Here is a 14,958-nt window from a genome sequence, read left to right on the forward strand (position 1 = left end):
GGCAGATTAGGGGTTAATACTATTTATGATAGGGTTAGTGAGGCGGATTAGGGGTTAATAACTTTATTATAGTAGCGCTCAGGTCCGCTCGGCAGATTAGGGGTTAATAAGTGTAGGTAGGTGTCGGCGACGTTGTGGGGGGCAGATTAGGGGTTAATAAATATAACATAGGGGTCGGCGATGTTAGGGCAGCAGATTAGGGGTACATAGGGATAACGTAGGTTGCGGCGGTTTACGGAGCGGAAGATTAGGGGTTAAAAGTGTAATGCAGGGGTCAGCGATAGCGGGCTCGGCAGATTAGGGGTTAATAAGTGTAAGGTTAGGGGTGTTTAGACTCGGGGTACATGTTAGAGTGTTAGGTGCAGACGTAGGAAGTGTTTCCCCATAGGAAACAATGGGGCTGCGTTAGGAGCTGAACGCTGCTTTTTTGCAGGTGTTAGGTTTTTTTTCAGCTCAAACAGTCCCATTGTTTCCTATGGGGGAATCGTGCACGAGCACGTTTTTTATGCCGGCCGCGTCCGTAAGCAACTCTGGTATCGAGAGTTGCATTTGCGGTAAAAATGCCCTACGCTCCTTTTTTGGAGCCTAACGCAGCATTTGTTTTAACTCTCGATACCAGAGTTAATTTTATGGTGCGGCCAGAAAAAAGCCCGCGGAGCGTTAACAGCCCTTTTACCGCCGAACTCTAAATCTAGGCCTTAGGCAGCAAATCAAACACAAGCTCAAATCACTGGTATGGCTATGTGAGCTATGTAGTTAATTAGCCTTTGCAAAGACATTGCGAAATATTTTTTTATCTTAACTGGACATTTAATAATAAATTCTTTAAAACTGCTCTCTGCATTCCCCATTAATATTCTAGATTCTGGCCTTTAAAGTCAGCAAAAATGCACAGTAGCACACTACATAGCATACACTTATACATGCAGATACACACACACTACATAGCATACACTTACACATGCAGATACACACACGCTACATAGCATACACTTACACATGCAGATACACACACGCTACATAGCAAACACTTATACAGGCAGATACACAGACACTACATAGTATACACTTATACATGCAGATACACACACACACACACACACTACATAGAATACACTTATACACGCAGCATACACTTATCCATGCAGATACACAGACACTACATAGTATACACTTATACATGCAGACACACACACACTACATAGCATACACTTATACATGCAGATACACACTTATACATGCAGATACACACACACACACACTACATAGCTTACATTTATACATGCAGACACACACACACACTACATAGTATAAACTTATACCTACAGATACACACACACAGTTATGGATACAGATAGACACACACACTACATCATATATGGGTATCTGTAATTCATTGTATGGGGTCCTGGGGTTGGCAAGCACATTAGCAGGCAGTCTGTGGCTGCCACTGTTCATTACCCTGGTATTAGCACTGCTCATTGTATAAAACTGAAGGCATGCTAGTATTATCACCAGGGGTTAGACATCATCACTACCAGAGTTAGGTTAGAAAGGTCACCATTACCCGTGGTCAGAGTGTATACAGCCTCCTTACTCCTGCTTAACCCACACACCATTCGTTTTCCACAGGGAATCTAACAGGTATCTAACCCTGTGAGAGCAAAGCCAGCTGCTTCTGAGTATGGGCCCAATAGAATTTAAAAAAAAACAAAACAAAAAACATTTTTTTTTTTTTTTAATGCATGGGGCAAATCGGGACAGATGGCTAGCAACTCGGGACAGGGGGACAGACCCCTAAAATCGGGACTGTCCCGCGAAAATCGGGACAGTTGGGGGGTATGCACTTGCCCTACTTGTAGATTCAAAAATATTTTAATGGTTCAGTATATAAAGAATTGCCTTTGAACTGAGTCACAAAAGTGTCAGATCAGATAGACTAGATGAAAAAGAAAAAGCTTCTAGCTGGTGAATGTGTATGGGGATTTTTAAGGTTAGGTAAACAAGAGAAACATTTCATGTTTTATTTGAGTAGCTGAAATCAGAAATCAGCTAGAGCACAGATTTGACAGACCATGCATCTAATTAACTTACTGTGTATGTGTGTAAAGTAACATCTGGAACACAGACATCACCCTAACTGTGGATACTCATCATCAACAACAGTTAAAGAGAAAGGGAAGAATATGCTTTTGGCTATGGCAAATGGAAAGAAAAGTTTGTAAACTGGTTAAAAGGGGTACAAAAGAAAACTTTGAGAGGAAAACTGAAGAGAAAAAGCATATGACTTGCACAACAATTTAGAATATTCCTACCTGACAAACCATCTGAGAGAGTTAAAGAGACATCCAGACAAAATTGAGATCCACATGGATGCATTTTAGTTTTAAATAGAAGTATTTTTGTAAGATACACGTATTAGCAAAAATACTTAGTATAAAAGCTATAGCTGTTTAAAAGGTGTTTTAAAGTAGGGGTCGGAGCCAGGCAGTGCTTGGGAATGGCCGTGCTGTAAAAAAGCTTCGTAGTGGAATCCCTGCAATCGCCATCACAGAGATACTACATGGCTAATCAGAATACCCAGTGAGCCTGCACAGATGAAGTAAAGCTTACCCATCTAATTTTTACCGATTTTGGCTTACACTGTACACCATCTCCAGCACGGAGCATGACCAAGCCTGTTGCACCCTACACATGCCACCGGACACCATCATACCTGTCGAGTGGGAGAACACGCGGCACTTCAGCGCCAATATCTGCACCCGCAATCCCCAAAATTCAAAGGTGTAAGACTCTGCAAAGAGCTAAGGGTATGTAGCCCAATTCACTCTTCAGTCAATGTACAATGGGCCTAACGAGAAGGCGCTGCACATGTAACGGCCTACATGTGACTCTAAGCGGTAGTACACCTGGACCATTGCCATTACACTTACGGTCCTCATAGTGACAACACCAAGTGAAAGAAATGGGTAAGTAACTACAACTCACCTATTACACAATCTATATAACAACTACAACCATCTTAACAAGTCAGCTTAAACCCCTTTAGCACAATAACATGGTGTACTACTACCTTACATTGCAGCTCCATGACACTTCAACAGATGGTGTTTAACTATACACTGATATATTTATACTACATCCCTAGATAATTTTACTATTCATTCCTTGCAACCTGTGACTGGGGCTACTATTAAATAAGTCATATCCAAGCTTTTACAGAACGCATCCCTTGTCTATAACTCTGTACAGAGCAGAATATTTATGTCAAATAGAAATTCCTAGATTAATTTTGCTGAGGGTGGTTAAACATAGGGCTACGAAGAAAAATACCAACCCTACTAAAAGGTCAAAAGGAACTATTACAGCACAATCTTCTATGAACTCCTTTTTTCAACCTACAGACCCCTCCGATACTACTCCACAAGAAACCTCCTCAATATCAAAAATGGCAAAACAACAAGATGTTAATTCTCCACAATTGCCTCATGACCAATTACTAAAAATTCAATCCACTAAAGCCAATCTACCCTCCAAGTCAGATATAGCAGACCTAATATATTTGATCAAAACTGAGCTCAGACCTTAAAAAAGATATAAATGAACTGGGTAATCACGCAGAGGTTCTTGAAGACTGTCAAGAAACCTGTCACAGATTTCTAGATATACAGATAATGTTATAGGTTGGAAGATGGTTAATGTGTATCTCAGCTGCTTAACTGTAAGCCTGTAGGAAACATATATATTATATGGAAAATGTAACAGTATCACTATACATAGTAATATATCTGGATTGCCATGCACTGCTATTGTAATAACTGAGTTGATCTGCCAGTTAATTAGGTTTAGATTTATGAGGGTATATAAAATAGGATGGCACAGATTTATATAAGAAGTCGGAGGTAATCTCTTATTTTAGCGTATTTTATTCTCTATGGGAGAAACAAGTGTTTTAAATTCCCAGCCACTGTTGATGTTTTCTATACAATCACCTAGATTATGAGTCTTGCGTTAGCCTTACAAAGCAGCGTTTTTATATAAGAAGTCGGAGGTAATCTCTTATTTTAGCGTATTTTATTCTCTATGGGAGAAACAAGTGTTTTAAATTCCCAGCCACTGTTGATGTTTTCTATACAATCGCCTAGATTATGAGTCTTGCGTTAGCCTTAAAAAGCAGCGTTGAGAGATCCCAACGCTGCCTTTTAACGAGTCTTGCAGGTACAGGTGTACCGCTCACTTTTTTTCCGCGACTCGAACATACCGCAAATCCACTTACGTCAATTGCGTATCCCATATTTTCAATGGGATTTTCCTAACGCCGGTATTACAAGTCTTGGAAAAAGTGAGCGGTACAGCCTCTCCTGTCAAGACTCGTACCGCATTTAAAAGTAAGTAGTTAAGAGTTTTATGGGCTAACGTCGTAACATAAAAGTCGCTGCCACTTTAATAAATACATTAACCCCTAAACCGCCGCACTCCTGCCTCGCAAACACTAGTTACATTTTATTACCCCTAATCTGCCGTCCCTAACATCGCCGACACCTACCTACATTTATTAACCCCTAATCTGCCACCCCCAACGTCACTATATTAAATGTATTAACCCCTAAACCTAAGTCTAACCCTAACACCCCCCTAACTTAAATATAATTTAAATAAATCTTTAAATAAATCTAAATAAAATTACTACAATTAACTAAATTATTCCTATTTAAAACTAAATACTTACCTATAAAATAAACCCTAAGATAGCTACAATATAACTAATAATTACATTGTAGCCATCTTAGGGTTTATTTTTATTTTACAGGCAACTTTGTATTTATTTTAACTAGGTACAATAGTTATTAAATAGTTATTTACTATTTAATAGCTACCTAGCTAAAATAAGTACAAATTTACCTGTAAAATAAAACCTAACCTAAGTTACAATTACACCTAACACTACACTGTAATTAAATTAATTCCCTAAATTAACTACAATTAATTACAATTAAATTAAATAAACTAAAGTACGAAAAAACCCCCACTAAATTACAGAAAATAATAAAATAATTACAAGTTTTTTAAACTAATTACACCTAATCTAATCCCCCTAATAAAATAAAAAAGCCCCCAAAATAAAAAAAATCCCTACCCTATACTAAATTACAAATAGCCCTTAAAAGGGCCTTTTGCGGGGCATTGCCCCAAAGTAATCAGCTCTTTTACCTGTAAAAAGAAATACAATACCCCCCCAACATTAAAGCCCACCACCCACACACCCAACCCTACTCTAAAACTCACCCAATCCCCCATTAATAAAACCTAACACTAACCCCTTGAAGATCACCCTACCTTGAGACGTCTTCACCCAACTGGGCAGAAGTGGTCCTCCAGACGGGCAGAAGTCTTCATCCTATCCGGGCAGAAGAGGTCCTCCAGATGGGCAGAAGTCTTCATCCAGGCGGCATCTTCTATCTTCATCCATCCGGAGCGGAGCGGGTCCATCTTCAAGACATCTGATGCGGAGCATCCTCTTCCAACGACATCCGACGACTAAATGACGGTACCTTTAAGTGACATCATCCAAGATGGCGTCACTTCAATTCCGATTGGCTGATAGAATTCTATCTGTTCCAATCAGCCAATAGAATGCGAGCTCAATCCTATTGGCTGATTGCATCAGCCAATAGGATTTTTCTACCTTAATTCCGATTGGCTGATAGAATTCTATCAGCCAATCGGAATTGAAGGGACGCCATCTTGGATGACGTCACTTAAAGGTACCGTCATTTAGTCGTCAGATGTCGTTGGAAGAGGATGCTCCGCGTCGGATGTCTTGAAGATGGACCCGCTCCGCTCCAGATGGATGAAGATAGAAGATGCCGCCTGGATGAAGACTTCTGCCCATCTGGAGGACCACTTCTGCCCGGTTGGGTGAAGACGTCTCAAGGTAGGGTGATCTTCAAGGGGTTAGTGTTAGGTTTTATTAAGGGGGGAATGGGTGAGTTTTAGAGTAGGGTTGGGTGTGTGGGTGGTGGGTTTTAATGTTGGGGGGGTATTGTAAAAGAGCTGATTACTTTGGGGCAATGCCCCACAAAAGGCCCTTTAAAGGGCTATTTGTAATTTAGTATAGGGTAGGGATTTTTTTTATTTAGGGGGGCTTTTTTATTTTATTAGGGGGATTAGATTAGATTATTTTATTATTTTCTGTAATTTTGTGTTTTTTGTTTTTTTCGTACTTTAGTTTATTTAATTTAATTCTAATTAATTGTAGTTAATTTAGGGAATTAATTTAATTATAGTGTAGTGTTAGGTGTAATTATAACTTAGGTTAGGTTTTATTTTACAGGTAAATTTGTACTTATTTTAGCTAGGTAGCTATTAAATAGTTACTAACTATTTAATAACTATTCTACCTAGTTAAAATAAATACAAACTTGCCTGTAAAATAAAAATAAACCCTAAGCTAGCTACAATATAACTAATAGTTATATTGTAGCTAGCTTAGGGTTTATTTTATAGGTAAGAATTTAGTTAATTGTAGTAATTTTATTTAGATTTATTTCAATTATATTTAAGTTAGGGGGGGTTAGGGTTAGACAGATTTAGGGGTTAATAACTTTATTATAGTGGCGGCAATGTTGGGGGCGGCAGATTAGGGGTTAATAACTATAATGTAGGTGTTGGCGATGTTGGGGCGACAGATTAGGGGTTCATAAGTATAATGTAGGTGTTGGCGATGTTGGGGCGACAGATTAGGGGTTCATAAGTATAATGTAGGTGGCGGCGGTGTCCGGTGTGGTAGATTAGGGGTTAATAAGATTATGCAGGTGCAGGGCCGGACTGGGAATAAAAAGCAGCCCTGGAAAAATATGAAGACCAGCCCTATTTTCTGTTGAGTCAGTAGAATGCACATGGCCCCTTTTTCTCAAATTAGATTACTGAGATACTACTTCCCCAATGTTTTTCAGAATTAAATTATATTACTTTGCATTAAATAAAAATGCCAAAGGGATATTTTATAGGCACCCTATAAACCAATTGCATCCATCAATCACCCCTTTAAATTGTAGCTTTCCAGCCCCAGGTTCTGCAGCCCACCGTGAAATCTTCTGGTATCCTCGTAGGCCAATCCGGCCCTGTGCAGGTGGCGACGATGTTGGGGACGGCAGATTAGGGGTTAATATGTGTAAGATTAGGGGTGTTTAGATTCAGGGTTCATGTTAGGGTGTTAGGTGTAGACATAGGAATCAATGGGGCTGTGTTAGGAGCTGAACGCTGCTTTTTTGAAGGTGTTAGGTTTTTTTCCAGCCAGATCTGCACCATTGATTCCTATTGGGAAATTGTGCACAAGCACGTTTAGCCAGCTCATCGCTATTGTAAGCAGCGCTGGTATTGAGGTGAGATGTAAAGCTAAATTTAGCTCTCCGCTCACTTTTCTGCGGCTAACGCCGGGTTTAAAAAACCCCGTAATACCAGCGTTGTTTGCAGGTGAGAGGTGAGCGGTGAGCATAAACTGCTCGTTAGCCCCGCACAGTTTACCGACAAAAACTCGTAATCTAGCCGAATGTTTCTTAATACAATGCTGCATCTTGAAGAAACTGCACAGAGAGCTTCTAAAATGAAAACAGCACTGTCCTTAGGGCACATATTGACATACTGAATTCAATCTCTTTTCTATTAACCATTGCAATGCAATCAGTTATAAACTATTAACCCTATTACTGTAGTCCATAAAGGGTTAATTTTACAGTGCATAATACTAGTTACTGTAGGCAATAAAGTGTTAATTTTACAATGCATAATACTGGTAAAAACTGAAGGCATGAAATGGTTAGCTTCACAGTTTTTCATGCAGTCTGATTACTTGCAACATTGTATAAACATTGTGCTACCAGTGAGAGCACTGAGAATAAAATACGCTAAAATAATAAATTGGGCAGATGCTCCTAATAAAATACGCTAAAATAAGAGATTACCGAAGTCGGAACCCAAACCTGGAATTGAATAGGGTATTAAGGTACCTAGTAATAATGCAGTTAATACTGAATGAGTATTCACGAGTAGGAGTTTTAATGTAATCCGTTTTCACTAGGCAGCAAAGTAGATTAGTCCTGAGACTCGATCCGTTACCGGATTTTGCTGGGAAGCGTGCAAGAGGAAACAGAGCAGGGAGCATTCTGTCCATAGTTGATGACGTCAGCACAGATGTCTCAGCTGTCTGTGGAGAGCAGAGGTGGCTAGCGTGAATGCAGCAGCGCTGGTATGAACGGGAGGATGTTTTTGAAGACTGAGCTGCCAATGGATAATGGAGGTGGTCAGAGAGAGTGCAGCAGCGCTGCGGTAGAGAAGGAGGATAGTTGGAATGCAGAGACTCTTGGACACAGATAATGGTAGGATACCACGGAGGTATAAAGAAATAAGGAAGTCTCAAGCAGAAAGACGTAGGCTGATAAGGGTTAGTCTAATTCTGAAACTCTGTTTAGGAGCTAGCTAGGTTATGAGGATCAATACCAAGCAAGGAGTAGTAATATAGGAAGTAATTTATAGGTTGATGGAAACTAGATACACCCTACAGAGGTGGGGTTTCATAACAACACCATAAGCACTCTGGTTAGTAACACCAGCTATCTAAATCAACATGATGCAATGCTCACTATACTCCAAGATAAAATTGAGGAGCTAGACATCAGAGGTAGAAGGAATAATCTGAGGTTCAGAGGTATACCGGAAGCATATCATTAAAACACACCATAAATGTCATCGCCAGAAACATAGTGCAAAACTAGATATACATGGAATGTAATGTAAATTTGAGCATTATTAATAACATCAACTAGCGAGATAACAAACATAAGGAACGCTTAGAATAATATGTATTCAATTATGCCAATACAAGCTGAAGCCTTCTCTTTTGAATGAGGGCCACACTTGGACCCCCTAACCAATTGGAGTTGTTGCAATAGTAGAAGGCTACCTGAAATAGGGGAGGCCACTCATGGGTCTAATGCTGTTTACCTCAAATTTTGAATTATTTGAATTCTAGCCTCTCCACAAATAGAGTAAAGAGTAAAAATATGCATATGAGAGTTAGAGACTCTGTTTTAGCAATCTTTCGTATGGTAAAGTTGTGGAGTAAAATATATAGGTATATTGCAATATATAATAAAGAGTATAGCTAGGGTGCGGTATTGTCGAGAGGAACCGCCTAGTTAACCCTCCCATTATAGGAGGTGTGTTATGTAGAGGGGGGGGGGGGAGGTGGTATATAGATAAGTTAAGAGCCAAATATGTAATCTAAAGAGTGCGCGTATAACAAAAATAAGTAAGTTAGGTATATTTTGAACTAATGTGGTTTCCTATATGTGAGGGTGTCCAACCTGATGTCCTCAAGATTGCTTTGTTGCAAATAGATTGTTCCTTGTATAGCGCATACTATGGCCTCACTTTTTATGATGAGCGCAGGACCTGCCTGTCTTAAAAAGCTTGTCAAGAACTTTACAGTAGGCCTATGTGTCACGATGAGCTAATGGCTGAGAGTATAAACTTGGCGAGGCATACAGGGCAAAGCTACCATAACACACAAACCTCTTGCGGTACAAATCTATAAGTACACTGTATATACCAGAAGGACATTTGAAAGATACAATATACATATGAGATACCCATTGTTCTCAGAGGACTCCCCCATTATATAAGAGGCCATTGATTGTCATAAGAGCAGCAAAATAGAGCTAGATTTTTACAAATATAGTAAGGTTTCTCTGAGTATATATAGGAAAACATGGGGTACAATAACATAATAGAGGCCATCTAGAGTCACTTGTACATAGAAAACGCTATACACATACAGGCACATTGGCCGCTTTGACCAGGTATCAGGATGTTCAAGCTATTATCTGGTAGGGAAGTTCCCACAATATAGGTAAGGGTTTTGTATAAATTAGATGGGTTATCCACCAGAGCGTGTACCATCAAACAAACTTGCATCGTTATATAAAGAACAGGAGAGCCTAGAGCCCCACTTACATGCAGTACTGCGGTATGGGAAAAAAACGCTATGCTTGCTTACAACTTATTAACTTATTAATGCGGGTAAACTGAAATAAACTTTATTCGGAGTCCTCCTCCAAACTGAGGAGAGAATTGCTTAATCTGAGGGATTAGGAAATCTGTTCTTTAGGGAACATTTCAGGCGCCACAATGTTAACTGACCGCATGTCCTTGGTTGTTGCTTTAGTGTGGTCAGATGTAGTGCTTTACACCGGCGCTAATCAAAAAAACACAACTGGTCCAGTTGTCCACTTCCCAGAAAAGCCGTGACCCCCATCAATCAGGACAATCATAACAGGAATTGTTAGTTATCTCTCGGGGTCTCTCTGTGACGATAGGGTGACAACAGAGTTAGTGGTGCAGAAGTCGGGTGACTTAGCTTCCATCTTGGAGATCTCATCTGAGAGGGCCACCCGGGTCCCATTGAAGCTGTAAGAAGGCTGTCGAGTAGCTTACGGCATCTTTGAGAGCGCAACTTTCCGTTCCTGGTAGATTTCCGAACTAAACTCTTCACGCGGGGACATTTCACCAACTTTTGCATCTGCAGTAGGCCTAAACACGGCCATGTGGCTGAGGTCTTGTGTGGCTGGAATGAAAGGACAAGTTCCCCTGTATTCTGCACACTGTCTCCAGTTGCTGCGTGCACACACAATAGCATTGATTTCACACCGCTAGGCTTCTCATTCCCAATAGATGAGTCACATCCAGAGAGCGAGCGCTGGGGCCCCAAAGCGATGCGTCTCTCGCTACCTGCCGCAACAGGCTCAAGCTGGGTACTGTAGTGAGGTGCCAGAGGAGCTTCGTTGTGTGTGCCAAGTGTGAACGTCTTGCAGAGCTGATCCTCCAAGGCAGCATGATGCTCGTTTAGTAGCCCACGTAAAGTCTCCATAAAACTTTAGGGGTGTTGTTCCATACTGTGCATTTTGCAATGCTACGCCACCGGTACCAAAAGCGATCAGGGTATAGGCATATATTTCACTTCCCTTATATATATGAAGTGCATTTGGAGAAATGAGTCCCAATAAAGAAAATCCAAACTTGCAATATTAAATTATATTCATTTTTTCAGTCCATTAAGCAGGAGCTCTGCTAAAACATGTCTGCTCTGTTCAGCGATTGGCTCCGCCCCCCGAACCAGATCAATTTTAAAACTATATTCTGGACTTTTTTAAATCGCTAGAAACCAATAATGCCTTATCTGCTCAATCTTTGGAAAGAGCTCATAGAGCTCTGAGCCCTAAGCCCCCCATCTTCCTATTCTACAAGGGATGTTATTGTTAAATTCCTTAATTTTAAGGATCAAGAAGCAATATGATCCTTAGTTAGAACACAACCATCAGGCAAATTTCAAGAACATAACATCCAAACCTACTTGGATCTTTCACCTTCCACCATAGAAAAAAGAAAAGGTCTTCAAGGCTTAACTAAAGCCTTACATAATCGTGGTATAAAGTATTGTTGGGGTTACCCCTTCAGCCTCATGATTTCCTATGAAGGGAGATCATTGATATACCCAACACCCTGCAACATGGACAGCACAATTAAAACTTTGAACATTAACATAGAAATGTGAGACAATGATAACTTGCACCCATCTCTACCTGAAGAACTTCGGACATTAGGTACTGTATACAGACAAAGCAATACTACCGAACTGGTCTGCAGTACAAAAGAAAAGAAAGAAGTCTGCTCCCTCCTCGGTTGCAAAGTCTAATGACTGAAAGAGAAATTATATACACACCACTATTTGACATGAACCCTGATAAGTATGTTTTTCTTACTACCATCGGGACAAACTACTGCCAATAAGAGCACACAGCATATTATTAAAACCAGACAGAGTTAATAGTGTAAAACACTGAATATAATATGGCTTGTTTTTTTAGTTGACTGTACACAAGTTGGCTCTATTTAATATTTTTATGTACATAATTTAGTTTCAGTTATGTCGCAAAAGACTATGGGGCTGATTCATCAATCTCCAAATGGAGCTTGATGCAGCTGTTTCCACGCAAGCCTTCAGGCTCACCAGAAACAGGAGTTAAGAAGCAGCTTGTGCAATGATAAATCCCGACAGCGTATGCGTCCATCTGCACTTTTATAAATCGGCGCCTATAACTCATTATCATTAAGTAGGTGGTGATGTGGGGAAATCTCTATACTCCTTTTCCTTTTTCATCCTTCTTTCTTACCATTCTTTTACTCCTCTATCTTTCAGTCTCTTTTTGGGGAACAAGGAGGAAGAAATGTATCATCTATAACTGGTTTGTTAAGTTCTTTTCTGACAATCATGTATTTTCTCTCATGAGTTTCTCTCATTTGAAAACAAAGTATGTTCTCTTATTTTATGGATCCCACTACTTTCATCATTTCGAGGTTTACAATACTTGCTATTGTTGCTATGTTATATACTTATACATATTTTTTTCTTTACTTATGACTTCACATAAACGATAGGGTATATCAGAAACCCATCTTGGGTAACTCACTGTTCGATGCGCGCAGTTGCCACCCACATCATGTACCTTATGCGGTAGCCAAAGGACAGTTTATAAGACTAAAACGGAACTGTTCTAGATCTGAGGAAATTTTGGTAGAAACTGAGAATTTGGCCTTGAGACTTAGAGATAGGGGTTATTCTCCACAAATGCAGTCCAAAAGGCTAGACAGGAAGTTGACAAACTGGATAAGAAGCTTCTTTTGAGGGACAAACATTATCATAAGAAGATGGACTCATTTTAAGTGGTGACTTTTGTAACAATATATAGTGCACAGTATAGAAATAAGAATGCAGAATAAGATCCAAGCATTTTTGCTTACTTCAGGCAGATGAAAAATGATTAAACACGGTGGGAAAAGGCTTGAGATGTTCATATAGGAAGTTTAGGACTATAGGTAATATGATATCCTTCTCTCAACTGAAACCTTTGAATTCACATACGAGCTCTTGGTTATCCTCTAATGGAATGTTTCATTGTGGTCACTGTAAATATAGACTGTGTTCATATGTAACTGTTAGTGACACCTTTTCATCTATGGTCACTGGGGAAACATACCATATAGGTGGATGCTTAAAGTGAATGTAAAGTGAACACGACTGCCTCACGGCATTGTATAGACTTTAAAAAATGAGCCTGAGTTTAATTCATGACTATTTTATATTTATTTATTTTCTTAAATTTTTACCTTTTTACTGCTCAACCGATAAGCGCAGCTCTCCCGCCTGCCATATTGTCTAATTGATTGGCAGATGACAATTCTTAAAACAACTAATCCTTGTTCCCCAGGGCCATGACGGTTATGCAAAGGAGCTGAACACCCCAGGGGGGAAACAAGGATTAGTAGTTTTAAGAATCGTCATTTGTCAATCAATTAGACAATATGGCAGACGGGAGAGCTGCGCTTATCGGCGGAGCAGTAAAGAGGTAAAAATTTAAGAAAATAAATAAATATAAAATAAATTCATGAATTAAACTCAGGCTCATTTTTAAAAGTCTATACATTGCCGTGAGGCAGTCGTGTTCCTTTTACATTCACTTTAAACTATAGCACTACATATGTGATATATTTTATAACATGCCAGTCATGTAGGGTGCAATACATTTGACTGACCACTAGGGATATATGGTCACGTATCTGTGAACATTTTTACCATTAACATAGGATCCTCCACTGCTCCTATAGTTCAGTATTTTGCAAAATATCATCTTAAAACTTTGGATACATTTAAATAGTGTGCTATTGAGAAAATTCTGGTTCCTAAATAGGGTGGGGACAGGTTACAACTACTAAATAAAAGAGAAATGTTTTGTATCTTTAAATTGAAGATAAAGGTGCCCCTAGGTTTAAACTCAGTTTACGACCTTATTAACTATTGGGAATAACTGACATTGAACATTGAAAAAGCTGACGATATGGCAATGATTATGGCTGTTTAGCCAAAATGCGTAAGCCAGTGCTGCTTTTTCTCCCACTGGGTGTGTGTACCTCCATTTTGCATACACATTTTTACCTGGACTATTTGGAATAAATGTTGTTTTATTTTTCGGTGAGCCGCTCTTTATTTGTCTTCACATAAGCGATATACATAAATCTCCCATCATGACAACTATTTAAACATTTTGGGCTAGATTACAAGTTGAACACTAAATTATTGCTCACCCACAATCAGGCCTAATTTACACGTTTGCGGATGCACGATAATTAACCAGCCATTACAAGTGGCTGTTTATTGCTACTGCAAGCTCGCTTTAGCAATAAGCGCTTATAAATTTAACCAGAGATCAGATCTCTGATTAATTTTATAAATGTGCCCCAAATGCCCCCAAAATACAGTGTAGTGTATTTTATTAAAAAAAATAAAGATAGCAGCATCTCATCAGATTTTGAAAGTTTTCTTGGTCTTCCAGTCCTTTTTTTGTCCTTGACCTCTCCGGATTCTTCAAATGTCTTTATAACAGCTTGAATACCACATCTTAAGTATCCAGTTTGTTTGCTGATTTACCTTTGAGATGGGCCTTGCTGATGCAAAAGTATTATTTTATGTCTGTCAAGTTCTGTGATTTTTGGCATTTTGAATAGAATGATGTGATTGAAGGTTGGTCTTATTAGCAAGCTTCCATTAAATTAAACTCATACCACATGTGTATGTAATACTCAAACATGTCTTGCACAAACCTGGTGTAATAGACCTTTTTCACATCAGTCATTTTGACATGAAATAGTAGGACAAATACAGGTGTTAGCAATGACATTAGGGTTCCATTCCATTTAGGTTCAGGGGTAAGGGGAGGTCACACTAAATACTTGCCACTTTAGCCTATAGAAGCAGTTTCTTCTGATGTTTTTCTGTTTTTAATACTGCATTCAAATATCATGTATTTTCTGGTTGTATTCTAATAATGGACTGAGAAATAATTA

Source organism: Bombina bombina, chromosome 5 (genome assembly GCF_027579735.1).
Source record: "Bombina bombina isolate aBomBom1 chromosome 5, aBomBom1.pri, whole genome shotgun sequence".
Lineage (NCBI taxonomy): Eukaryota > Metazoa > Chordata > Amphibia > Anura > Bombinatoridae > Bombina > Bombina bombina.